A 27,784-nucleotide genomic window follows, 5' to 3' on the forward strand; every position below is an offset into this window, starting at 1 on the left:
CTAGCTCCAAATTTTTACATCGCTTAACACATAGGCTTTGTAATGTTTCTAGAAATACCATGCATAGAAATATCTTCAGAAGGGCTTTATTTTGTTATTTGCTTTCAATTTTTATTAGCTGACTAGAAGCATCATAGGATTTTAGTTGGTCACATTAAGGAATTAAAAGGCTCTATTTCTGATTTGGTTATGACTCAGTTTTTTTTTTCTTGAGAAAGGTTGTTTATTACATCTCATCAAGATGATTTTTATATATCTATCTCATCTATATCTATATGCAAAACAAAGCCATCCAGTTTGCACAGCTTTGGAGGTCTTCTTTTATAGATAACAAGGCTCTAAGTAAAAATTGTTCTTGATGGTTGCATTGCTTAGACCCGTCAGGAAGGGATGGCAGCATTTCAGCCCGCCCTCGAGAGGAGACAGGTCTGCCGGGAGTTAGTCATTGCTGGGAATGATGTTTTTGAGGACATGATGCACAGAATTTGAATTCATAAAACAGTGTTGGTAAAGCTCTTTTTGGAGGCATCATGAATTGGTGCCTTACGTTCCGGGAAGATGGAATTTTCCCTCAGCCTCACAAACATAGCAGAAGGGATCCTCACTATTTTCCATTTTCGGATTCTCATTAGTGTTTTACACATACACACACACACAGTGTCAATAAAATCTGTGATAATAAAATCTTATTCAGGTTTGAGATGCATTAAAAATGTTAATATATCATGGCATCTCAGGAAACAAAAAAGAGTATTCTTCACTTATTTTGGGGAGACCAGTGGTCCACTGTTTATGCTCATCTTTTCTCACATATTCTACATATTGACATAGGATGTGACCCTTAGGCACTCATGTCTTAAAAAGTTTGTCTTCTCCTTTGTCTACCTTTAGGATTTAATCACTACTCCATCTGCTTCAAATTAGTAGGCCCCTCTGATGTATGGCAAGTCCAAAAAATCAGGAAAATGACCCTACAGAGGTGAAGAAACTAACTGAAGAAGTGATTAGATAGTGTCATGATTAGAATTCAGGTCATTGTACTCTTTTTATTTTCCAGGTCATTATACTATTAACTCCGTTCTTGCACAAATATTTATTATGTTGGATGCTGTGCTGGTTGCTATTTCTGTGGCCTTTCCATTCTGCTATGCTGATGGTCTGTCTTTGTTGTGGGAGATTGCTCCATGGAAGTTATTTCCCTTCTCCATGTAACATTTTCTTCCTATTAGTCTTCACATAGATGTAGGGGGCATTCTCAGTTTCCTCTTTTATTCAGTGAGGTTGCTGGGTGGCCAATTCTACTTTCACAATCCATCGTCTTTTCATCAAACAGACATGAAAAATGCATTTGGATTCTGAAAATCCTTTATTGTGTGTTATATTTTGCTGGGGTCCATCAAGTTATTTTTGTTTTACATCTTCAATTCTTAAAAAGGGCCTGCAAAGTAATTCTGTAAAGCTTTTTGGTGATGCAGGGCTTAAGCAAAGGGTCAGTTACTTTAATCAGATGATTATACTTTTGTGTTAAGTTCTATGTGAATTAAGGGTCAGTTACTTTAATCAGATGATTATACTTTTGTGTTAAGTTCTATGTGAATTAAGGGTCAGTTACTTTAATCAGATGATTATACTTTTGTGTTAAGTTCTATGTGAATTAAGGGTCAGTTACTTTAATCAGATGATTATACTTTTGTGTTAAGTTCTATGTGGATTTGTGAGGTGTGCATTGTCAAGTGTATGTGTTTGCACATTAGCAGCAGCTGGAACGACTCTCCTTGGGAGCCAGTATCATAGGAGGAAATATTTAGCTAATAAGTACAAGCCAACTACAATGCAATGTATAACAGAACTAAACCATATTTTTCAATGGGCCCATGGTATTGGGATAATGTCAGTATTTGTGTTAAATTATAGAAACTAGATGTATGTCTGTTGGGGCTCTGGGATATTAAAATATTAGAAGATGAAGTAGTTTGGGATGTAATCTTGGAAACTGCTTCGTATAGTTTGACCTTGGGTAATGTAACAGTGGCCATTCGTTTTTTAATAGTTTCTTGTGTCCTCAAGAATTTGCTTTACTCACAGAATTTTGTGTCCTAACTTTAATCATTCTGTGCCATGGCTCACTATACACGTTCCACAACATATCTAGAGCACTGAAAGCTGCTATTTATATGGAGGATTGTCAGATTCCAAAGCTTTGTTGTCAGGAAAGCATCCCGCTTTAATTCTCTCACATCCATTCATTTAGTCCTTCCCCACATATTTGTTGGCCAATTATCATTTTACGTGCTACTGTAATAGCGTAAGATAAAATGAACAAGTGATTCTGAGCTCACAGAACTGTGAGCTTGTAGGGGTAATAGCAAGTGAAATCATGGAATGTCACCGTTTCACAGGAGCTTTGAAGGATAATTAAGCAGAGAAAGAAGCATGGAGCAATAAGGAAAAATCCAAGGAGATTGCGTTGGAGCAAAGACATAGCAGAAGTAGAGGAGGAATATGACTGAAACCATATTGTACATTGCTTATTAGAACTAGGAGCAGAGAAATGGTAGAGAATATGAGCGGAGAGCCTGGTGGTAAACAGTTTGATCCTGTATCGACAATATGTGCGATCATTTTAAAGATCTGAGGTATCAGAGTATGAAGGGTACGTGGCCTATACAAGAAGGAAACCTGATGCAAGTGAGTGAGATGGGAATTGTGGTAGCCATGTCCTCAAGTAGTTGAGGGCCAAGTACAAAGTACTAAGTGGAAGACTTGGTCATTATAATAGGAGGGAGGTGGAGGTTGGGGGGGGGAGGGGGTTTGCCTAGATGCCAGTAGTGAGGAGGGGAGCTTCGGGAAATTCTCTTCTAGTGGCTTCTATGTTCTTTTTGGCAGAAGCAAATCCAAATCTTGAGAGTGGCTGGGGGAGGGAGTGTTGGGAATCTGAAGCAAGAGTGAAGAGCTGTCCTTCAGAAGAGGGCGGAGAGGGCGGAGCCTCTGCCAGCCTTGAGGGCTGGTTGCCAGGTGATCAGAGGGAAAAGAAAGCAATGGGCATGTGAGTTCAGGACAGTGAACCTCTCCTGCTTCAAGACGCCCACAGTAGCTGGGGGAAAAATGTTTCGTTTTGCTAGAAGAGTGTAATAATGAGAAAATCTGAGCTGGAAGGTTGGGAAAGGAGTAGAATGAGGGGCACAGGACGGGTGTAAATCAGATTAAGAGAGAGGGAGGGAGGTGGGAAGAGGAGGCTGCAGGCTGCTGGACAGTGGAGTCATTCAGCGTAGTAAGTTTTTCTGGCTCTTTCGGGGGGCATGAAGAGCTGAGGCAGCTATCAGGGGACACAGTCCCCGGAAGAAAGATTCAGGGGCTGGAATGCCACCTCACAAGGGAAAGCAAATTATTCTTGGAGAGCTAAAAGTTAAAGAACTCAGATCACAATAATCAGAGGTTGAAGATGGATTTTGAGTGGTGGAGAACTGTCCGGCCATGATGAACACCGCCTACAGGCAGAATTGAGCAGCTGAGGTCGAAATGGAGAATGAAGGGACGTGGTCCAGCAAAGAGGAGCCAAAGGATGTCAACCTAGTGTTCAGCACCATCATTTGGGGGAGAACAGCAGCCTTTACATGTGGCCTAAAAAGAAACAGAGTCAGGAGAGAGCCAGGTAGGCAGCCTTGTGTGGCAAGAAGCTGAAGGGGAGAGTTAACAGAAGCTGGGCACACCTGGACTTGTCCTGAGGGCTATGAGCTTGAAGGCACAACACCAAGAGCTCTGGGAGTTGGCAGCGTCAGACAGGAAGGTGTGTAGGGTGCTAGGGATTGGCAGTGTAAGAAGGAAGAAATAAACCAGACCTTCCTGCATCCTTAGAGCTAGAAAGTAAACTTTGCGTCTTTGCCTGCTTGGTGGACTCTAGGCAGGCAGCCACGGCAAGGCTGATCCAGAGGCTTATGGGGAGCAGACAGGCCTCAGGGTTCTTCCTGAAAATGATGCCATCACTTTCACTAGGAGCACCAGACATTGCAATGCTCTTCAAACTCCGAGGATGTGAGCAGTGTCACATTTGCAATCTATACAAGATATTTATAGGTAGGAACTCATTTTCTTTATTTGTGAGAATAAAGAGGGATTCCTCCCTCCTCTCTTCCTTCCTTCATGTGATTGCTCTTTCTTCCAGTGCCATATTAAGCAGTCTAAGCATCCATAATGCATCAAACAGTCCTGCAAATACTTGAAAGGCGGGAGTGGGAGGGAGCTCCATGGATGGTTGGCGTCCTTGCTTGGAGGCGTTTACAGTGTAGACAAGCAAGGATCTATTCAGATGCAATGACTGCGAGAGGCAAGAAGCCTGTGACAGGTGCCCCGATTGCAATCATTACCAGGTTCATGACAGGCATTTTAAAAGTTTATATGATTGGACAGGAATTATACAGGGGATTTTTATTGTGATATTTACACACATGCATATAATGTTCTTTACTGTCTCTTAGCTCTCTTGTCTTCTCCCTGGTGACTGTCTGTTTGAGAGGCAGTACTGAGAGATCTATTTGGAATTGGATGCATCTATTAGTAAGTTACTACCTACTCTCTGCTTACATCATGGATTGATATCACGGATAACTGTTCTTACCCATGCTAAGTGTTCAGTGGTTGTGTATGGTTGTGTGATTCCCCTTCTCCTCTGTGTCTTGCATTCTTGTATTCTAACAGCTGTACCACGAAGTAGCCAAGCATGAGGAGTTAGGCATATGAGCGTTTGTGAGCATCCCTGGTAATGAAAGTAAAGACATAGGCACTTAAATGGTTTGCATCTCCTTGGCCCACTGGGGAGCCATTGGATGCTTGGCATGTCATTCCCTGGCATTCAGATGAAGGTGTGAACACAGATGAAATGTGAGCAAGGAGTCTGGAAAGCAGGTTGCTCATGCAAGCCTTTTCATCTGAGTGGTCGGAGTTTTGCTCTCCTGGACGACAGCCAGCTGTTGTTCTGGTTTAACAGGAGTCTGCCTCCAGAGGGGACTCACTAGGGTTTCTTGAGCTTTTCTGCCATTTGTATTTCTATTGATGTGTAGTTTATAGATTTTAGACTTCGTGGTCTTTCTTTTCCATTCCATTTAAGAGTCCTGGTAAGGACTCTGAAAAACTTAGTTTCGTCACATGGGTACAGACTCGAGGCAGAACATCAGATTTTAGAATGCCGTTACTTATAATCATTTTGGAACTATTTTGAACTATTTCACATATGAACCCTTGTCTTGCTACCTTAACCATACTCATTTTTTAAAAATTATCTTTAAGCAGTTGTCCAAAGGGGTTTGGATTCAACCTGTCAGTTTGTGAGTACGATGCACTCCGGTCAGCGTCCGCCTTCCATTGTTCTCCCCCTCGTCTGCACCCCACACAACCCCATGTAATAACCAACACCAGAATAGACATGTACTCATTTTCTTCTTCAGGAATAAGGAAAAAAAATGTGGCTGTCATGTTTCAGTGGAAACATTTCTTTTCTCTAGTTGCTGCATTTGATATTTTTGATTGTTTCTTGGTTTCTTCTGTTTGCAGCTAGCAATCAGTTGAAACTGGAATAATGCTTATAATGCTAGTGATTCATCTTAACATTTCAATCACATAAATCATAGATACTGCAAGTTCTTTTTCCTGTTAAGAATGTCAGCCAGAAACACAAGCTTGTTTTGTTTTGCTTTTAAATATCACCTATGTCCATTGTAGCATTTGCAAAAAAAAAATCATCAGCATTTAAAATTTATTGAATAAAAATTTTTAATGGCAATCACTTTTTATATACATCCAGGATATATAAATGAATGGAGGGATGGAAACAAAACGAGCTTCATATTCAGTTTGGGGTAGGCAAGGAGAAACAGACTGAAAATAAGCATTTTTTTTATAAAGCTTGGTAGATTTAGGAGAAAGAGTACACCAGGAATGCTAGATTAGGGATGAGGTTGAATCTTTTAACTATAAATAGTGAAATCAGTGCAGGCTTTCCCAAGCAGTTGATGGAGTTTCCCATGATGCAATCTGGAAGATACACTCAGGTGATGCATGGGTGGACAGAATAGCTGAGAGAACTGAGAAAGAGAACAAGGTTGGAGCCAAGATCAGAGAGGAAATGGTCCTCGAAGGAAATCATGGGGCTTTGAATGGCCCAAAGTAGTATTTTAAGGACTCTTGATATTGTTTCCCTTCAACAGTAAGAGAATTCATTAAAAAAAATGTAGCTTCTTCTGTTGGTGACTTTGACTTGATTTCTTATTGGATGCTCTGTTCCTTTTGGTTTGAAATATATAATCTTTTTAGCTTTCCTTGGGAAGGTCTTATATTTCTTGTGTCTTTGGGGGAAATGCTTGGTAACAGTTTGTTGGAGTCTGTCATCTCTTATCGAGTTCTTTTCATTTCCTTTACACATTTTCTCTGTGTTGTTGCAAGGGTCTTTAAAAAAGTCTTATAACTGTATTGTGCTATGTTAGTGTGTTTATGATAATGGATTGATAATCACAGTAAAGTTTTGAAAAGTTCACCTTTTAACATTTCTAAAATTATCAACAGAAATAAAAAAAATACCAATTAGCAGTTAGCAGGCAATGTGGTACAGTGAAAAGAGGCTGTTTTAGTAAGTCATTATTTAAATGTGTTAATACAATTTTCTTACCCCAAAAGGCAATCACTGTACTCAATAAAGAAAGAAAATTGAATGGAAAAGACACTATTAACCCATTTATCTCAGTTTCCTTGTATGGAAAACAGGATTAATGATGGTTTTATACAGTTGTGAGAAATAGCAATCATTCTTTTTATTGTTTTTATAAAATTAAATTTTACTGTCAAAGTAATATACAAAGCAGTTACAGTGGCATACATAGATAATGAGTACATTTCTTGTCGAACATTGTTACCTTCTTCCCTAGTTTTTCTCTCACTTTCCCTCCCCCCTAACTCCTCTCACCCAAATTGTAAAGTTCATTTCCAAAATATTGTCTTGTATTGCTGTTGCATTGGTTAGCTCTTTGTCCTTTGTTTCACCATTTTGTTATTGCCCTTCTCTTTCCCAATTCAGATAAACATATACACAAGACACAGGGTACCAAAATCAAATACAGTGGCAACGGGGGGGGGGGGGGGGGGAAACTAAAGAAAAAAGAAATCACACAGTGCATTGAAAACAACAACAAAGAAAAACCTCTTGTTTCCACATCTTGGAATTCATTTTATTAGCATCCTCTTATGTGGTCATATGTACTTAGCTATTGAGCTATTGTGAGCCTCTGCTAGGACTATCCTAGATATATACTAATTATTACAAGTGCGGGAAACCGTAACTACCATTTATCAAGGGTCTGCTTTGTTCCAGCAGACCACTGTGCCAATAATAGCTTCCATCTGACCTCACAAGGACCTCAGCATGAGGACTCCATGAGGGAAGAACTCTCAGTACTGTTCATTATTGTCTTCTAACACAGAACACAATGCTTATCATGGTAGGCATCGGATACATAGTGATTGAATGATCACAAATGCTTACTTTCCAGATGTAAATACTGAGTTACTATATGAAATTTATATAGGAATTGAGTCTGTATAGATGATCCAGGTGGATATATGGAGTAAACGTTGGAGCACAGTTGAACCAGGCATTCTGAGCCAAACCCAGCTCTAAACTTCAGTACCTGGAGACACTTACTAGTGGTTTTATGTGGCATGAGACCAGAGGGGTCTTCTCATTCCTGACGATTACAGTTCTTCCTCTCCTCTTATCCAAGACTGAGTGCGCCATTCAGCACACTGAATCTTAGTTATGATTACTATCTGTGCTTGCAGAAACATGATCACATCTCTTATTTTCCCCATAATACCAGACAAGAATATAGATGGCAGTTCTCCAAACACACGCACACACACAATCACACACACACTCTCACACACACATTCACTAGCTCATGCCTTCCCGCGGCTTGCTGGGATCGTCTGGAGACTCATGGGAGATACAACTCTTGTAAGATCCCTTTAAACAGTAGTTTGAGGCATAATGAAATAACCGCTGATCTGGACTAAATCTGTAACAAGTGATAGGGGAACAAATGAATCCCAGTTTTTGAATTTCAGTTCCCCAAAGGCCTGGCATTTATTGCTACTAGGAGTTAGCTTTCTTTCCATATTTCAGATATTGGTTATTTTAAGTTGTGTACCTTTTCCAAGGTTTAAATGTTAAAATAATAGAAGGAAGTCTAGTAAGACCTTACTGTTTATATATAGAAAGAAACCAAAAGAAAAGATTCTTGGTAAATTTAATCAGGATTATTATATTGCTGATATGATTTCAACTTGACTCAGTTTTTTGGTCATTTATAATTTAATGTCAATGCCAGTTGAATAGTGAAATCAGGCTTTTATATGCATTTATTTGTTAGATGAATCACATGAACATTATGAACGGAGTTTGCACTGGCATTCAATTACTCTATCAGTAAGAAAAATAAGACAGAAGAAGAGTAGATTAATGAAGTATATGGAAAATATACTTTTTGTGTTTGTACTACTACTGGGGCTTCAGGCCTGGGAGATGTCCCTGAGCTTTTCACTCAGGCTGGTGCTCTACCACTTGAGCCACACCTCCACTCCCAGCTTTTTGGTGGTAATTGAAGATAGGAGCCTGACAGACTTTCCTGTCCAGGTTAGCTTCAGCTCCCAGTTCTCAGCTTCCTGAGAGAAAAATATTCTTATAAGTGTGTTGCAACTATTATTTTGATTTAATTTGAAGACTCATACTGTTAAGTAATCTGTGACGAGTAAAGCACAAAAGGTCTCAAGCTGAGGTGGAATAATTTTATACACCACGCACACCCACACCTGCACACCTGCACACACGCAGACACACATATTGGAATGTGTCAAATACTGAGACGGTAATGATAATAATTTATATATTGACATCACAGCAACTTCCTTAACCTTATACACTTGGGCAAAACAATGAAAAAATTAATTGTTAATTTAATCAAGTCAATAGTAACCAAAATTTCAAGATAGAGAGAATTCACAGGTTTTGGTGGTTTCAACTTTATGCTACTTGTTAGCTTAAGATATGCTGTGATAAGAGCAATCTCATTTATCTAGCTTGTACCTTTTGCTGTTGTTCTTAATAGCACATGATGAAAGTTTGTTTTTATGTGATCAGCTTGGACGAGACCAAGATAGGTAGCGTGAAAGTTGATGCGTATTTCTTTAATAGATGTGTGGAATCAGAAAACATGTTATAATGTGAATTTTAGGAATAATTGATATTTGCTTTATGATGAGACTGTATACTGTGATACAGCTTCTGAAATTATCAAAGTTTCATGGTGGCATTTATGTTTGACATTATTTTTGTGGCCTTGTGGATGATAATTATACCAAAAGAAAATGACACAGGTTACAGGATATGATCTACAGAATCAAAATGTGATTTACAAATAGGAGTGAGTTAAATGTTAGATGAAGTATTTGGTATTGTTTTGGAAGATTATAAGCATCTCAATGTCCAATCAGTAGTTTCTGAGCTATTCTCTTTTTAGTAGAATGCCTGTGACTCAATACCAACTACTAAAATCAGGGCAGTTATAGGGCCTGCAAAGCCGAATTCAAGTATTAAGTGGCTGAGTTTGCTACTAGAAGAGTTGGTGGTGATACGCTGCACTTCTTGGTGCGACATTTAGGAAGAATTATGTCAGTGTATTTAGTTAAGTGCCCCTTTGGCTCTTTCTGGAAGGCATGTCTCCAGACCATTCGTTTTCCATTCCAGTGAGTCGGTGGCGCCACCATGTCTGTGTGCTAGAGTTTAGGTGCTTCTCTACTAGGCTCAGTAGGCTCAGTTGGCTCTGCCTGAAGACATTGAAGCTATTTCCTAGTACAGTCCAGGCTGGAAGAATTGGAAAGGCCATGTGGAATTTTAGGTTTGACAACAAAATGTGAGATTGTTGGGGATGGTTATGGAAATTAATCTTTACCTATTCATTAGTATGAACCATGAGTCTTTACTAGAGCATCCCAAGATACTGAAAATTTCAAAATCATTATAAATTCAATGCTAATTAATAGCGATCAGCCCGATGTGAAAATTGAACTTTATTGTATTTGAATGTCCTGTACAAGTCTAGAAAGTATATTAAGGCCAAATCAAAATAATTGAACTGTAAGCACATTTAAAAAAATTTTATTTTTGTTATCATTGAATAGATGTGCAAAGGAATGATCATTCAACAAGTACAGTGCATCTTGGTCGATGTCAGTCTTTTCGTCATTCGCCCTCGTGCCTCCAACCCATCCCTCCTTTCAAATTCCTTGGTTTCATAGGGCATGCATTAAAATATGCATGACACATCATGACTGCATTCTCTGCTTCCTTCCCTCATTCGTCTATCGCTACCCGTAGTCCTCGCCCCTAAGCTTATGATCCAGCAATACTACTCTTGGGCATTTATCCAGAAGATGACAAGAAACATGAAAGCCACTGCACATGGCTGTACTATGTGTTGCAGCCAAGGTATGGGATCAGCCCAGATGTCCCTTTGTGGATGAATGGATCAAAGGATGTGGTATATATACACAGTGGAATGTTACTCATCCATTAGAAAGACTGACATTGTACCACGTGCAAAGAAATACATGAACCTGGAAAAAAATATGTTAATTGAAGTAGGTAGGTGCAGAGAGACGAAGGCTGCGTGTGTTGGGGATATGTAGAAGCTAGAATTAATTTATAAATGTACAAGTTAGCACATGTGGGATTGTATGAAAGTGAACACAAATGAATGGAAACGTAAGCAGCTTTTGACAATAATTCAAATGTTCAGTCACCTTCACCTGTAATCATATCTCATTTATGCATACACTTTAGAAAGTGAGGTATAAGCAAACCAAACACTGAGAATTTATTGAGGATTTCTATGAGCTAGTAAAGATTTATTAATAAGTAAAAAGTTTAGCTTATAATAAACTTGAGAGGTATTAAATTTCAAATTCATTAAACATTTAAGTTATGTATAGTTGCACTATTACATATTCTTTGCACTATAATTCTTTAGAAGTGGCTAATTATATGTTACTTCATCTATGAAATTATAAGGTAACTCCAAGTTTATAAAATTGACATATAAATATGGAAATTAATAGAATATGCAGAACTTGAAATTTGCCCTTTTTTGTCTCATCTCTCTCACTATGTATCTATATATGTATGGATGTATGTATTTATCATGTTTGTATGTATGCATGCATGTATTTATCATTTATCCATCCATCTTTCTGCCAGGTTAGCTGTATGCGTAAGTTGCTTATTCATATTGAATCAAGGAGTTGTAGAAATGTAGATTTAAAGTTAGCCATTAAAATAATTAAGATCTGCAATACTAAGTAACAAAAAGAAAAGAATATAATTTGACTTAGAGATTGATACACTTGTCAGTACAGCATGCATGTCTTGTAGGAATCATAAATTCTTCTTTTAGGCTGGGAATATGGCCTAATGGCAAGAGTGCTTGCCTCATATACATGAGGCCCTGGGTTCGATTCCCCAGCACCACATATACAGAAAACGGCCAGAAGTGGCGCTGTGGCTCAAGTGGCAGAGTGCTAGCCTTGAGCTAAAGAAGCCAGGGACAGTGCTCAGGCCCTGAGTTTAAGGCCCAGTACTGGCCCGAAAAATAAAATAAAATGAATTCTTTTTTAATGACTTTATTATTATTATCACTAAGTAGTTGTACAGAGGGTTTTGACATCAGTTTCTGAGTGTAATGCATCTTGTTCAATGTGTCCCTTTTCAAAATTCTAACAGTGTTGAATGGCCTAAAGTTTCTCTGTATTTAAACGATTCCAGGAACAAGATTATGAATTGGCCACTATTCTAGAAAGGCTGCTTAGAATCTGGCCATATTGAGTCCTTCTGGGGAGTCTATATGATTATAGAATTAGGTACGGTTTCAGTGGGGAAGGAACAGCTAAATAGGAGGTTAAGTCTTGCCTCTAAAAGTGCTCAGAAAGAGCCACCGACCCTTCTTCCTAAGGTGCATTTCCAGGTGGGGACGGCTCTCAGCGGCTCCGCTGCTGTCCTGGAGTGAGGAGGAGTCAGGCCCGTCTCCATCTGAGTCAACACGGGTGGCCTGAAACTTCTACCTCATGTTTGCTACGTCTGTGGCTCTGTGAGTCTCACCGTGTCCTTTATCTTTGGTAGTTTAAAGGGTGCTTCCTCATACTCTCTTACTCTCTGTTCATACTTTGCACCCTTTGGGCGAACTGGGACTCAAGCCAAGCCTGTCTGATTCTCTCCCCAACCATTGTTCTCACAGGTGCACATCACCGGTCATTTAAACAACAACAACAACAACCCCAATAACACGCTTCATATACTATTTGAATGACAAGTTGGAAGACTCAGCAGAGTGCTTTTCATTATTCTATTCATGTAGATTGATATACACACACAGAGGTATATTTGGATCCGTATGTGCACATGCAACATTTGGTCTACATATGGCTCCATGGATGTCTGTGTGTGTGTAATGCATACCTGTATCTGCATGTCACCATCTGTGTATCACTGTCCATAGCTAACGTCCTCTAGGCATCCGCCTCGAGCTGGTTGTTTCTGAGTAGATGGAGAAGAATGAGCAGCCTGTTGTTTGACTTGAGAACTCAGAAAGCCCCCCACCCCTTACCCCTCTCCCCATGCATTCAGGACGTTTCCTCATCTCACTTGGCTTTCAGTGAACACTGACCTCCCTCCTATTTGGCTCCCAATACTGCCACTGGGATGGCTATATCCCTGTGGTCTTCGTTACCCCTCACCCTGTCACCCTTGCTGCGGAGCTGCCTTGCGGCGCGTGTCGGTGCCGTGTGGAATGGAGGCCGAGGCCGACAGAAGCGAGGGGGGAGGCCAAGCAGGGCCCTGTTGGCTGCTAAGCCCCGTGGTCGCCTGTGAAGCCCTGGGTGGCCTCAGAGCCCCTGTGCCGAGAGGGAGGCACGCTTCTCGGCCCAAGCAGCGTGCACTTTCCAACCTTTGCCAACTATGATTAGACATGTAATTGTGCAGCTAAATTTAGTCTACCATTTGCATGTGTAATTAATTATAATATAGTTAGATCTCTCTGGTTCCCTCTTGGTACAAATCGAATTACTCAGGGGCTGTTCTATGACACTGAAATTTTCTTTGAAAAGTACATGTGACATCTTGAAGTTGAAGACGGAGTGCTATTTATAGTGTTCCAAATCAAAGCGGGAGCGTTGTTGCGCTGTGATCAGGGCCTGTCTTTCAGGAGACACCTCCTATAAAGCTTTCCCATCAGCTTCTCTTCGCAACAGTGTTCCACGCTGAATAGTTGTCAGGGAAATCACTTCACCCCAAGTGAGATACTTTCCATTGGCACTCAGAAAGGGTTACTCATTCATGAATTCACTTATTCACACATATATTGGGTACCAGGCGTCGTGTGCCAGGCTTGTCTGCAGGTCGATGTGGATGTCCGTCCTAGGATTATGGATTGAGCTCTGCCACCTACCTCCGAGTTTATATGTTGGCGTCCTAATTCCCAGTGCCAGCATATGACTTTATGCGGAAATTAGTTATGATAGAGTCATACTGGAGTAAGACGGACTCTAATCTCATGTGACTATCAGTATACAAAGTTAAAATTGGGCACTTGCACATACATACACACACACACACAAACTGACACAACAACAACAACAACTCTACATGGAGTTAGAGGCAAAGATTGGGAGTGCTTCTCTAAGCCAAAAGATGCCAGCCATTGGCACTAACCCAACAGAAGATAGGAAAAGGCACAGGTCAGATCCTTCCTCAGTCCTCAGAAGGAATCAATCCTGCCAACTCATGTGAGTGTGTGTCTCTCTGTGTGTGTGTGTGTGTGTGTGTGTGTGTGTGTGCTCACTGATCCTTGGGCTTGAGCTAAGGGCCTCATGCTAGAGGGATTTTCACTCAAGGCTAGTGCTCTACCTCTTGAATCACACTTCCTCTTCCAATTCTGCCGTCTCTCAGATCTCACCCTTCCAGGCTGAGATAATAAACTTCTGCTTTCGGAGCCAGTTAGTACTTTGTTCTGGAGGCCTGGTAAACCAACCCACCGAGGTCTCTAGTTTGGGTGGAATGGGGCATCGTGGGGCTGAGGATCAGGGTCCTCTGTTTCTGACAGTTCTAACAGCCGGAGGACATCCCTTTGCACCGAGTCCAGAAGAAATTCTGAATGCTCTCAGGGGTTTACCCCACCTCTGGGTCCTAAGTCCCTCAGGAAGCTTGAGGGTCGATCTCAGCCTTCCAGATCTTTGGAAGAGCCTTGAGTTACTGGAATTTGTAGATTCCTTCGTATACTGAACATGCCAAATGCATTAACATTAAAAACTGTAGGACAGATGGGAAAATAATGGAGAAACATTTGAGCAATTGAAAGTCAAGCATGGTTGGGTCCAATTTTGATTTTCAAGTAGCCAGAGTGAGGGCCAGAGGGTACACAAGAGTATTCGATTTTTGTGTGGAAATGGTTTGTGTTCTTTCCAGTGTTGTAGGAGGCTGGGTGGGGGCAAAGGAGGAATTACCTGCAGTGAGTGCAGACACTGCAGATAGAGAATTTATCAGCAGTTGCAGAAGTAATGGTTTTCCACGTGGTCAAACTGGAATTTGGAGCTGGCTGCCACCCAGGCAGGGGTTAGGAGTGGGAGAGGAAGGCCAGCCTTGGGAAGAGGGCTGGGCAGGCCAGTGGCCTTGTTTGTAGATGGGTAGACACTATTTACCCAGTGGAGAAGAGGGTGTCCAGTCCTGCCCAGGATGGGAGTCGTTTACCACTCTCAGACTTCCTGGGCGCCATCTGTGAGTCCTGTGTGCTCCTATGGTTTGGCAAGTATGTAAAAATAAATAAATAAAAAAAACCCAAACCCAGAGGCTTAGAAACTAGTACAACTTATACATATTCATTTATACTGAGATGATGTAATTTATAACAGGGAGAAAAGGGGGCAGGGGGGAAGAGCCAGAAGAAAGAACGAGACATTTTTTCAAATAAGCGAAGAATGGATGAATTCACTCCTCATATCTCTACATTCATTGCCAACCTCTGTTTTAAATGGAGGCCAGTTTTCTAATAATGCTGATAATATACAGAACACATGACATTTGCGTGTAAAAGGTGTTACCTTTTCTATGCTGGAGCCCTGATGCGCTTGTCACCCCCTTTATCCCTCCCCGCCGCCCCTCCCCCCATTACTTGCAAGGACAGATGTACCTGAAATGCTCCCTTTGAAACGACTGCCTACAGACACATTATTCGCACACTTTCCATTGTTACCCTGCATCGTTACTGTTGCTTTGACCTACCACCCAGTTTTCACATGAAAAGGGTATGCCATGAAGTCATGACTGAACCCTGCATGCCACTAAAGAGTCCAAAGTGTAGGATCTAAGAAAGCTAAGTTGTTCCACAGTCACAGCACTGAGCCTTCTGCTAATCTCTGGCCTGCCACAGGCCACTGGATTTATTTTATATACATATATATATATATATTTATTTATTTATTTTTGCCAGTCCTGAGGCTTGGACTCAGGGGCCTGAGCACTGTCCCTGGCTTCTTTTTGCTCAAGGCTAACACTCTGCCACTTGAGCCACAGCGCCACTTCTGGCCATTTTCTGTATATGTGGTGCTGGGGAATTGAACCCAGGGCTTCATGTATATAGAGGCAAGCACTCTACCACTAGGCCATATTCCCAGCCCAGGCCTCCGGATTTAATATGAGTCTTTCTGTGGTGACGTTTAGTTTGAGTCCTTGCCTCCTCACAAGGTATATTTTCACTAAGTAGATGCATAGTTCACAGGCTTTCATTTCTCTCTGAACATGAGATGGAGCCTGGAGCTGCGTAGTGTTTATTGCGCACCCAAGTAGTTATTTGCTAGTTGCACAGGCTGGTATGTTCATGGCGGTGTCCAATAAAATATACAATGGGGCTTAAAAAGTATCGTGGGGCATTGTGTAAAGGAATCATTTGCTCGGTAGGTGGGAAAAGGGGATTCAGAGGTCCCCGAATCTGTATTAGCCTCCCTGCCTTGGTGCTTCTGAAGTCTTACCCGGTCTACCTCAGGTTGCCTACTTGGGTTGTTCGACGTGCACATAGTGGCAAAGGAATTTGGAGCAGACATTTCCCAGTGTGGGTTTGCAGTCTGCTTGGGGATCTTCAACTGTTGCAAGAGGGATTACCGCATAGCTCAAAAGAAAATCCATTTTCCATGGATTTAATAAAGGAGCAGATGTCGTTGGGCCCCGTTCTCTGGTGGTGGAGTTTCACCTACACTACGCTAAGTCCCGGGAGCGTGGAGGCCAGCATTTCCCAGTGCTGCAGCCCAGCGAAAGCCGCGTGGGAAGGTGTGGTGGGTGCCCGGGGCGCAGCGTGCAGGGAGGTGTCTGTGGGAGTGCTGGCTTTCAGAAGCTCAGGTCGAATTTCAGCAGAGAGATCAAGTCCCTGTTGCTCAGTGGAGGTGCAGCCTTGGCGCAGTTCCTTCTGCTTCTGCTAGTCTGACGAACTTGTAGAGCAATCTGGTAAGTAGAAGCACTTCCGCTTATTCCTTTGACCTACTTATTAGAAGAGAAAACATGTGCGTATGACGTCTCATATTTGTATAACATAGACATCAGTATTTATTAGACAAATCATATCTATATAATATTTAATATCTGTGCAATATATACACATAGATATGTATACATCCATACTGACATTTACTAACCTTACTAATATATACTAACATATACTTATTCATGCACACATACTGACATGCATGTGAATGTATGTGTGTAGATTTTATGTGTGTGTGTATTGTGTATACATTTGTCATAAATTTATATGTACATTATGTAAGTATATTATATCTAGTGTACAAGCACGTGTGTGTTTATATATATGCTCCACGTGCATAATTTTGTGGTTAAAGCTAGTAGAAAGAAATCAATCAACAGTGTATTTACTCTAATACCCACTAGCTGGCCAGTGTGATCAAGTACTTGCTTTCAAAGCCTAGGAGGAAATCTCCAGGAATCGATACACAAGAGACGATTATTTTCTGAGGGCGGGCATTAACTTTCAAAACAGCGTCAGCAGTTCTTGTAAACATGGAGACATGTTTGGCATTAATTTATTTACATGTCTGAGTCCTTCTTGAATGCTTACTTGAGTAATTGCCTTATGAATAACTACGGGAACACAATCCCTCTGGCAACTCTGAGGACAGGGTGGTTTGTTAGGAGTTATGGAATCCTTGTCACTGGCAGAGTCTCTGGCAAATGTAGACACCATAGATGTAGTGTCAGATTAGCATAGCTAGGCAGTGCTGGGTGGACATGTTCAAAAGCCCATGGAATGAGCCAGTGGGTTTATATGTGAGCTGTGATGCGCTTCTTGTGCATATACTAAATATATGGGGCCATTGGTGGAGAGACAAAGGAGTTGCAATGGAGTAAAACCTAAGATTCCTTTGTGGAAGTGTTTCAGTCACGGCTTCCATTTGCTAAACGACTGTGCTAGGCAAATCACAATGTTGCTAATTGACTTAGGGCCAAGACAGATTTTCTGTTTTTATGCAAGCCGTAGAAAGGAATTTCTTTTTCTTCCTTTCTAACTGGCCTCTAGAATATGAGACTTTTCTTCATGGGTCTGTGGAGTTCTTTGATGTGTTCTTAAACGGAATCTTTTGAATAAACATTTTCCAGTCTGTCTGTTGACTGGGTCAGCTCATCTCAATCTGGTAGGCTTGTCATATAATTGCTGCATTTTCTGCCTCACGGATGGATAACAGGGTTGATATTTTTTGAGAATTGGTATTCAATAAATTATTGCTTAATTATTGCCCTTTTAACCTTATCTTATTTCTCTATATTGGGTAGCCCTGAGTTACTGTGTTTGGTGTTATGAAACTGTTCAGGTGATATTGTTTTTCTGGCATTTGGACTTTTGAAAGCATCTTAAAGGTTGATGACTATGACTGGTTTTCTGTGGAGACTAACCTGAAGGATGCTGTTGAATGTCTCTTATTTTAATTAAAATAGTTAATTTATTGAGACAGAGTCCTACTATGTTGCTCTAAATTGGTTTCACACTTTCAATTCTGCTATAGTCTCCTAAGTACTGCTTTGCATGAATACATCCTTTAACAAGAAAATGTTATTTGCCTTTTAGCTGGGTATAGAAGTTGACAGTTTTGATGTCACTATTATTCATTTAAATATCTATTAAATTAAGAATTTGAACTAGCTCAGTTCAGAACTAGTTCCTTCTCTCCAAGATACAACTAGTATATTTCTGAGAGAACTCTTCTGGTTTTCTCTGAGTCTCTTGCTTGGATCATGAACTGTGGTTTCAATGTTAAACTACTTACCATTTCCTGAGACATCACAGCCCCTTCAGGAGGAATAATATGCCTTCCCCACTCCAGCTCTGATGATACCCTCCTGCTTGTCTTTCATAACTGAGCTCAGATGTTAACCCAGGATACTCTGACAGATTTGGAGATCTCTGGTTGAAAGAAAGAATAGAAAGTGAAGTTGAATTTCACTTTGGCTGAAATTCACAAGGAGCCTAGGCACACAACTAACTGTAAGTGAACGCTAAGCAGCCCTGTCTCTCTTGCCTGCTAGGACTTCCGGTGTGGCCTCTTCAAGGCACAGGGCTGTGTGCCAAGTTGAGATTTAACTCTTTGCTGGACAGATGAATGTGAACCGTGCCCAGTCCTTAGTCCTTAGAGGACTGGAAGTCTCTGGACGCTCCAGAGCTGCTCTGCTCTCCTTGAACTAGATTGACTCCTGTGGTGGAGGCCCAGGAAGGGCAGACTGGCTCTGGAGAATCCTGGCCAGGGAGGTGGAGGATGCCCTCATTTGTCTCCTCTCCACCCCTCCTGCTTTCACACGGCCTCTGAGTCACTTCTGAGGGGTGAGTTCTGAACCAAAAGGACATGCTGAGAACCAGCGCTTGCATGTCACGGGCCGTCTCTTTGTTGGCTACATGTTTCTCAGGACATGATGGATAGAAAGTAATCTACAAGAGTGTCCTGCTTAGGAAGCTTTCAAACCTGCTACCCCCACACTTCAGAAGAGCACACCTTCTCATACAAATAATCACTCATGATTTTTCCTGTGTCAAGGACTGGATCTCTCTATTTATTTCATCTGTCTGTGGCTCACAGAGCTGGATTTATTGTGTAGTGACGTAGTGCGACCAGCGAGTATTGTCAGGGAACAGAACTTCTGGAGGATTCCATCCATCCCCAGAATATAGAGATTTAAAGCCATTTGTCCAAGTGTCAGCCCTATCCATCCATTCTTTCAGGTAACATGTTTTGAGTGACCCTGGGTAAGGCTGGATTTCCCCACTGGTGAAACAGTGATGAAGCTGGCCTTTGAAGTCTGCTGTGAGGACCAGTTAGGCTAATCTGATGGACATTTTTTTTTTTTTACTAAAAATAAGATATTCTTTATTTTCAAAGAATATTAAATCTCTCTAACAGTACATTTTTGTTTTCCTACTAATATTCAACTTATGGCCTTATAGAAAGGGCTCATCTGTGTCAAACTACTCCACATCCCCTCTTGAGTTTTACATTCTGTGATGGCATACCTTTGTAATTTTGAGATATACCCTCGCTATGTAGGCAATGTTGCCTATGAGAAAATGTCTCTCTTTTCCACTTAAGACCCTCTTCAGTGACCCTGAAGGCAGAGCGTCGGGTGTGTGTGCGCTGACTGTTGGCTGTCTCCATATCAGCCTTGCAGATAACTAGGACTTGAGTTACCAACTCGTGGACCGGGCATACTGATCAAATATAGTAGAATGCTGGATATTCTCTTCCCATTTTTACCTACTACAAGCTCCCATAATTCCCATGTGTGATCACAGCTATTTCCAGGAGACAAGTTCCTCCATTTTTCCTTAACCTCATAACAGACCCAGGGCTAAAAGCCTATATAACCTCCCTCTCCTTCTGCCCCACTCCCTCTTTCCCTTACAATTTCTACCCCCCCTTTTTTTTAATAGTGGTAAAGTGTACACAACATAGAATGCACTAGCCTAACATTTCTAATCGCAGTCTGATGGACATTTTTGAAAGCAAAGTATGAGTAGGACCTCTGATGGAGGTCCTGACATAAATTCTCTCCTATGAAGCACATTTATTTAAAGGAATGTTTAGCTGTTGTACTTTATATTACGGAACAGGGACAAAGAGAGAATAGTCACAGACAACCTTAGACAGGATGGAATTCTGTTCTTAGCTGATAGTCAGAGCATGTTCCATACCAAATACAACTTCAGGCCACTTGGTTCCCAGATTCAAGTGTTATAAAGCTATAACTACAAAAGAACAAATTCTAAGAACTAATAATCAAATATCAAAACATGATATCTAAGAACAGGTAAATATTGCATTCTTTTTGGTTTGCCTCAATACTTTACAAGAGAATTTTTAGTGGTTGCTTTCCTAATTACTGTTGTGTCTTATTATATAAAAGGAATATATCATTTTTTGATGTGTGTATATATGCATGTGTGTGTGTGTGTGGACGTATGTTGGTACTGGGGCTTGAACTCAGGGCTTCCTGCTCTAACTTTGCTTTTCCACTCAAGGCTGAGGCAGTCCCACCATAGCCACACTTTTGCTTCCACCTTTTTGGCTGGTTATATGGAGATAACAGTTGCTCATGATTTGTCTGCCCAGATTGGCCTTGAACCACAACCCTCAGATCTGAGCCTTCTGTGTAGCTATTACACAGACATGAGCCTCCAGTGCCCAGCTGTCTTTTGTATTTCTAAGAACTATTCAGAGCATTCCTTACCTTTGATCCCAGGCATTTAGGAGAGCTTTGTCTTTTTAGATCCCCCATGTTAATATTCTTCCTTAAAACTCTTTGCTTTGCCTGACCCATAATCTCTTCTGCTTATTTTTGCTTCCCTCTTCCTTTCCTACAGTTCTGCTTCTGGTCATGGGTAGCTTGACAGCTTTTCTGAGGTATATAGTATTTTTCCACATCACTAACCTGTCCCAAATGCTTGAAGTGACTTTAAACTGGGCCAGACTCAGCTGTGAGAAGCAGGGACACTTGCCAGCAGGGGCGTGGTGGTTCACACTAGAACCACCCTTCCTCCTTCTTCCTCATTGACAAAAACCTCATGTGGCCTTAAAGACTTCACACAGAAATGGCGTTTTCTTCAGCACAAACCACATAGCTGCGCCCAGTAGATCATAGAGCTCAACTCTCTGGAGCCCAGAAAGCAGGGCACAAGAAACTCCTCCCACCAGGTGATCTGTTCATGACCTTCATAGAGGACATTTCAGGTGCGCCCCCAGACGCATCTTCTCCCCACCCCAAGAAATATCCTCTTCCTTTGGACCATGTGAAACATAGCAAACAGAAGAACACTGATAGAGGTTGGATTAGAGAAGCTTGTCCAAGTGGAAGGGCTGGACAAATTATTGTTGAGTTGTGTGTGTGTGTGTGTGTGTGTGTGTGTGTACACAAGTGTGTGAATGTGAAGGGAGGTGGGCTGGGGAGGGACACAGCTGGTCCTGGTAACCGAGGCAGCGCTCCATCCTGGAAGGGCACAGGCTGGAATTAGATCACTCCCTCCACGCTGTTCTCGGCTCCTGAAGATGAGACCCTGGCAGTCACTTCCTACCCCCAAGGGCGAGCAATCTGCTCTGGAGTTTGTCTCCAAGTGACTGATTCAGTCCCCAGACCACGGATGCCAGATCTGGTAGAGGTCAGGCTTCCCGTGGTGGACATGGCCGTTATTTCGTTCTGCTAGAGGGAGTGAACATTTCCTGGTAGAGAACTTTTACTTTCTGCCTTCCTCTACCTCCAGGCCCAGGAAGCCATTTTTTATTCCATTTTTAAGGCACCAACTCTTGCAGACAGATACAACCAGGATACATATTACAGCTGCTCTGGTGCTCCAAGAGAAACAACTCCATTTTAATTCAGAGTAAATTCCCTATCTCTTGAATATTTATCAGCTCCATTCATTTCTCTTCCTTCTCAAGGTCACTTCCACTTTTCAAGTGACAGGTTCTATGTGTTGCAACTTTCACCTGAAAGAGTAATTCACATAATGAAAACAGAAAAGTGAAAGGTAACTACCTAAGGAGAAGGGGAAAGGTGTGTGTGTGTGTGTGTGTGTGTGTGTGTGTGTGTGTGTGTGTGTGTGTACTTGTTTGAGAGAGGGAGAAAGAGAGAGAGAGAGAAAGAGAGAAAGAGAACAATATTAAATCGAGGAAGAACAACTCTATCATTTATTTTCCTTTCTTTTCTTCTGCTGGCGTTAGAATGAGAATTTGTCTGTGGTTTATCCAGACTCAAACCACACCGCTGAAAGAGACGCTGAGGCTCCAGTTATGGGGCCTTAAGGAAGCAAACTGCCTCGTTTTATGGGACCAGAAAACAAAACCAATCCTGATTTGGTGAAACGACAACTTAGATCCACACAGAAATGTCTGTGGACAGTGAATACCTTGTGTATCTTGTGAGAGGTATCTGTGCACAGCTGAAAAATTTAAAGTTACAGAGACACTAGCAGTGATTTTCTTCTAGAATTTACCAGACTCAAATTCTACTAGTTCAAAAATAGTTGAGATGCCAGGATGGAGCTAAAGGCAGGTAGAAGACTCACAGAGGAAGAGAAACCAATGCAAATCCAAGAGCACCCCCCTCCCCGGCCTTCCCTGCCCCAAGCAAAATACGTGGCTCTAAGATTGCTATTTGTAGAATTTTCTGCATTATGATTCCTTTATTCGCGCGACTTGTGGATGGATATATAGCTGCAGTTCCTGGCAGTTTTGTAACAGACACTACTAATTTTTAGCCTCCCAGTTTACTAAGCATTTCAGGCTGGTGGGATTTCTGCAGTCCATTACTGAGTGTACTTTCTCCTGATTCCTCGCTTTGTGCCCAAGCTGCCTGGGCCCTTTTGTATAAGAGACATCATCTATGGGAACAACGCGCGACTCTCTCCCCTCTTGTGTCTCTTTGATTCTTTCCTAGCAGGATTTAGGCAGAACCCCCTCTGCTCACTTGGTACTGCAGCGTGGGTTCGGAAGGGGTGGCTAATCGAATACCGTTACCTAGTGGATCATATAATCTGGGTCTGGCAGAGTTCCAGAGCCTGCCTTGCACAGGAGAGAAGTGTGCTAGCTTTTCCAGGCGTGCTGAGTATGGTGTTTGGTGCAGTGCAGCAGGCTTGTGTAATCAGCCAGACCGCGTTGATGGGCTCATCGCTCTACTTGGAAGAGTGGGAAGTGTTGGCTCATGGCTGAGCAAGGGGCTGTGCGGAGATCATGTGTATGTGTGCATTTGTGTGGGTGCGTGTTTATTTTCCTTCAAATCCCATTAACCAAGTGTCAAGCACGTCTGCCGTTATGTACTTAGCAAGGTTACTATTTCTGGTGTCCCATTTTTATTCAGGTCTTGGAAAATTCATTACATTTTTCTGATACTTAGGAGCGTTCCTTTTTTCAGTGTATTACATATATGTATATATCTGAAATATCTGAAATAGTCCAACATATATGACTTGACCTGAGATTCATCTATTTGATCTATTTGCGGTTTTCTGCCATGTTAGTTCCCCAGGTACCTAGGACCCACACACATTCACTGCCCAACACTTTATCCGAGATGCTGTCTAAATCTAACATTTCCCATCTGTCAGGACAGATGGGCAGATTTAGAGTAGAATCATGGAACTCAGAATGGTATGTGATACTTGATATATGTCCTTCATAGGATAAGATATATGATGTTTGCATAGACCAATCCTGCCTTTTTACAGATGAGGAAACAGAAGTAGGCAAGTGAGGTGTTCAAGTTAGTCAGGAAGAGCTCAAGCTAGAAACAGAGTCTGCTGGCTTTTAGTTTAATTCTGTTTTCTGATATCCTAGCATTGATTATTTTATAAATAACAACAAGTTGATGGAATTTTTGAATTCTCCCTGATATAGCCTATAGCTTTCTTTAAAGCCATGGTGGTTACCCAATAGATCACGGAAGCTCTTTTAATTTCTCTTGTATGTTACAATCAATATACTTAGAAAAGTGGTAAATATGTTCATACATGCTTGATCCACACATAGTTGGTGTCTAAGAAATGTTGGGTCTGTTTTGTGATTGGGATTGTATTTGAATAGAGGGGAGATGACTGAATTTTATCCCCCCACACCAATAAAGAGGTCTCTGATATTCTTAGGGAGAAGTATGATTTTCTTTTCTTGTAAGCCATGGGGCTTGAATTCAGGGCCTGGGTTCTGTCTCTGAGCTCTTTTGCTCAAGGCTATTATCTACCACTTTGAACCGTGATCCTCAGATCTCAGCCTCCTGAGTAGCTAAGATTACAGGTGTGAGCCACAAGCACCTGGCAAGAGGTCTGATTTGACTCAGTTGTTTGGAGAGCTTTTAGTTGAACTGTCCTCAATGTAAGGCCTTCTTCATACATTTCTGCCCCTGGCCCAATCTTCTGGGACTTCATTTGACAGGGAGGGCTGGTAGTGAAGGAAGTTCTAACCTTAGCGGCACTGCCTGCCCGTTGCATATTTACAAATGAGTTGTGAATTTTGTTAGTCTGTCCTGCCAAGTGCAGTGCTCTTGGGGTACCATGTGCTGTTAAATAGGAAGTACTTGGCATGGTACATGGAATGCAGTGTCCTCGTACACGCTGCTTCTGTGAGACACTTGCTAGGGGATTTAGTAATCACCCTCTGTGTGTGCCCCCTGGTCACTTTACTCCTGTCACCTGGGTCTCAGTTGCTGATCTGTGGAACGGGGTAGTGACATGACATTGCCTCATCAAGTTATTGTGGATATTAGATGATTCACTTCACGTCAAGTGTGGAGGAAGTGTAGCACATCCTAACATGTGCATCTTCTAAAAATTAGTAATTAGTACTGCTAGATAAATCACTGGACTCCATAACTCGTCTATAGTATCGCCTCAAGAAATAGTAGCTCTTGTTGTTACTATTGCTTACTTGCTCTTCCTTTTTAAAATGAATCCACAGAGATAGCATATCATTGTAGCAGCATTTCTAGGTTTGCACACCATTCCCTTTCTAAGTTCAAGTTATAAGTCTCCTCTTGTACCTTTACCTTTAATAAGAAAACCAGAACACATCAGTATGAGGTTCCTAATGCTGCTGTAACAAATTACCACAAAGGCAGTGGCTCGAAAACAACACAAATTTATTATCTTACAGTGCTTTAGGTTAGAAGTTTCGGGAGAGCCTCACTTTGCTAACATCAAGGTATTGGTGATGCTTTCTGGAGGCCCTTAGGGGAGAATTTGTTTCCTGCTCATTTGGATGCTGGCAGACAGTTCCACTCCATTTGCTTGCTGGCTAGCAGCTGAGGAGCCCCCTCATTCCCAGAAGTTTCTCTCCTGACATTCCTGTAGTCTCCTGGATCTTGGAACCAGGAACTGGGTATTGAATCCCTCATTGCCTCTCTCTCTCTCTCTCTCTCTCTCTCTCTCTCTCTCTCTCTCTCTCTCTCTCTCTCTCTCTCTCTCCACAGCCAAGGTCAGTTTCTGATTTATGGCCTTGAAGAATTAGATCAGACCACCTGGATCATGTTGGAGCTCTCCTCATATTCAGGTCCTGACCCTTGGTCTTACCTGAAGACTCTTCTTTGCTGTCTGGGATGACATACCCAGCAGTTCTGGTGATTAGAATATGGGCATCTTTGCGGGGGACAGGCACTCTAGTTTGCAGTACAATTGCAATTCCAGTGGGCCAACAGACAAAACAACTCTGGCCCACCAACCTCATGGATTGTGGATGGTTCACGTGAAGGTTGCCACAAGCTCCAAGTGTCATGGTCCCAAAGGTGGAAAGGCCTGACTGCTGTAAGAGAAGATGGGCTACCTTCTCTGCTTAGTGCTTTGGTCTCATAGACCTGGCAGCACCCTTCTTTGCTGATTACTTGATTCCTCTTCAGGTAGTCTTTCTGATACCCAGTCTTATTTGGTGGAAGTGCCAGGTCTGTGGGACAAGGGCCCATTCCTTGTCCATCTGTGGCCCTCTTCCTCCAAGGGCACCATTGCCACGATGCCCTTTATTGTGTCCTTTCAATCTATCTTCTTTACTTCTTTTCAGAATATGTGATTCTCCTTTTTGTCTTTCTTCAATCATTCAACTCCCTCTCAATCATTATATATATTTCCCCTGCCCTGATTTTGTCTAGGTACATGCCAAAGTTGCCCCCTTACTGAAAGTTTGTCCACAGTTAGGATTATTTCTTTCAGTGTTTTGGATTCTTGGCGCTTCATATCGTGCCTCTTAGAAGACAAACAGGCCACGGGTATTGGTGGTATTTTCGTGTGCTGATTAACAAATGAGTATTTGTCTAATATGTCACTCACCAGTCATCTACTGGCCAAATACAGGATGCAAAGAATACTTGTAGCTAGAAGCAGAGCAATATATAAACATAGTTCTGGGCCCCTGGGGCTTTGCAGTCTAATTTCTAGGGACTCCTTAAAGGATGCATCTCTGACAAAATGAAGTGTCCATTACTCAGGAGGAGATGCATGCTAAAAGCTTTATTTCAGGGTAGGGCAGGCCACTGAAGTTATTTAACTTTCATCTCTTAAGTACTTCCCCAGAGGTACAACAAAGAAGCCAAACACGATTCAGGTCTTCTATCTTCGGTTTAGATTGATATCCCTATTTCCTGTAGTGTATGGTATATCAACTCCACACCCAATATTGACAACGTTAGGGGCCTCTCTAAGTTGGGCCCAGAGCATGGCAGTAACTTGATCATCTGAACACTGGCTGCCTGCTATTGGCAGATTGGTTCACTGGAGTCAGGTGGATTTCTTTCTCAATACTTCAAAGAAGGAGAAAGGATGGAAAGCAAAGAAAGAAAAACATGAACAGAATGGTAAATTCCTATGTAGAATGGCTAGGTTCAGATTTCATATTGGCTTTTTTTTTAAAAAGGTAAGTGGAGTAAGTTTATTTTAAAGAAATGCTGTGAAAAAGAAGTAGTGAAACTCTTAATTTGGAGAGTGGTCTCAAACACGAGTCCACTGTAATTGGCTTCTTAAGGCAAACTTAAGTTATTCTAAGAAAATGCAATATACAGAGCTAATTACAATACCATTCTGGTAATAGCACCATACTTTCAACCATAGGCTAATATTTCTGTCTTGGTCTAATAGTGATATTTTCTTTCACAGTCGTGGCCTGACCATTATCTTTCAGTTTCTGCCCTGTGTGTTTGCCTTCATCCTGGATAACCTGCATATGATTGGTAATTGTTATATTTCAAATTACAGCTATTGCCTTAGCAGCAGAAAATTACAATTCTTAATGCATGTTTTAGAGTTCAGGGTTCATTCTTTGGAGCCGTGTTCCTATAGTTTAGGCTATTTATGCCATTTCACAAATTTACTGAAATGCTGATAGTTAGGGCTCTGTTGAAGGTCAAAAAATATAGCCAGCTGTTTTTGAAAAAAGACAAGTCTTACATGGAAAAAAAAGACAAGCCTTTGAAAAGAGGTTACGTTTTATAAAAAGACTAGTTTTTCTTTAGCTGTTTTATATCCCAAATATATATTCAATGCTACGTTGAATTTTTAAACATAATTATTATTTTAGGGCTCATGGCATTTCTAAGTTTGCTTCCTTCACAATGGACTTAGTCTCTCTCTCTCTCTCTCTCTCTCTCTCTCTCTCTCTCTCTCTCAACCCCCACCCCCCCATCCCC

The 27,784-nt window shown here is 41.6% G+C and overlaps 1 protein-coding gene and 1 long non-coding RNA gene across 3 annotated transcripts in view; one reads left to right on the plus strand and one right to left on the minus strand.

Moving 5' to 3' along the window:
* Fgf14 (fibroblast growth factor 14) overlaps positions 1–27,784 on the plus strand; it is a 506,034-nt gene that overhangs the window by 53,185 nt on the left and 425,065 nt on the right. The gene's annotated exons all lie outside the window — the stretch shown is intronic.
* Positions 13,472–27,510, minus strand: LOC125348127. Its single transcript, XR_007210302.1, has 3 exons — positions 26,109–27,510; positions 20,605–20,609; positions 13,472–13,482 (listed from the first exon to the last, which is right to left on the minus strand). It is a non-coding gene; the product is annotated as an uncharacterized LOC125348127 (long non-coding RNA).

The sequence above is a fragment of the Perognathus longimembris genome, chromosome 3, assembly GCF_023159225.1.
Source record: "Perognathus longimembris pacificus isolate PPM17 chromosome 3, ASM2315922v1, whole genome shotgun sequence".
Classification (NCBI taxonomy): domain Eukaryota; kingdom Metazoa; phylum Chordata; class Mammalia; order Rodentia; family Heteromyidae; genus Perognathus; species Perognathus longimembris.